The following is a 1,166-nucleotide window of genomic DNA, read 5'->3' on the forward strand; positions in this document are numbered from 1 at the left end:
GCAAGCACGTAAACGAATACAGGAAATAAATGAAAAGAGAAAAAAACAACAACAGCATACTAAGCAGAAAGTCATGAGCTCACCTCAGCATCCCGTCAAACATGACATGACACACGCAAAAAGCAAGAGAGGCCCGAATAAAATTGATAGTCCCAGCAGTCCAGCCATGCATAACAATGTATGACTTTATCTATATGCAAAGTGGGCGAAGAACAGAGGAGCACTTCGGCGAGTGCGTACTGAGAGCTTATAGACATGGTACAGGGCTTTTTGGAAACTTTCCTTAAATCTGGGAGGGAAAACGAGGAGGAAGGACTGTAATTTATGATCGTTGTCTCGTATGTATTCCTTTTTATTTTATATACTCTGTAGGAAACCTAAGTTAGCACTGTATCAGGAGACTAATAAAGCAAGTCACGTATACAGAACCTTTTAAACCAGATTGTAACATATTTTCAATAATTCTTAGTCAGGTGAAAACCCTCATACTAACGCACTGTATCATACACAGAATACCCCATGATAACCGCATATAGTGATAATCAGGCATCTAGTCGTAAGACCATTAAACCAGAGCAACATAACGGAACTAAGAAAAAAAAATGTCAGAGAAACTTCCAATCGCAACAAGAGTTTCAACGACCCAAAGACACGTGCCCCCTTACAGCACACACACAGGCACACGCATAAATGCATTCAGTACAACATAGATTCCGAAAAAACCCAATTATAAAGTTGGCTTGGTATGGCTGCGCCGTCGCGGTAGTGTCCTCAAACTCTTGGCATTACAGCAGCACTACATCCGGAGGTGCGACCTGAGACACAGCCTGGACTAAAGACCGAGCTACAACCTGATAATGAGAAAATATTGTGACTCGTAGAGCCTATGAGGCGAGGTCTGGGAAAGAGCGGAGGAGAGACAGGGAGGTAGATGGATGCACGTAGGTAGGTTGGTGGGGGGGGAGTAGCTGAATAGTGTGTAGATTGAGAAGAGATGTTATAAGATGATTAGGGTGGGTAAGTAATAGCAACAAGCGGTAGAAACAAGATAGACAGATAATAGGCTTGAGCATATTAGTAAAGTCAGGTGGTCAGGAGTTGTTACTATATATAGATAGGTAATTGATTCTTAATGGTAGTATTCAAAAAAAATGTGACTTTAGGAA

The sequence above is a fragment of the Penaeus monodon genome, chromosome 27 (genome assembly GCF_015228065.2).
Source record: "Penaeus monodon isolate SGIC_2016 chromosome 27, NSTDA_Pmon_1, whole genome shotgun sequence".
Lineage (NCBI taxonomy): Eukaryota > Metazoa > Arthropoda > Malacostraca > Decapoda > Penaeidae > Penaeus > Penaeus monodon.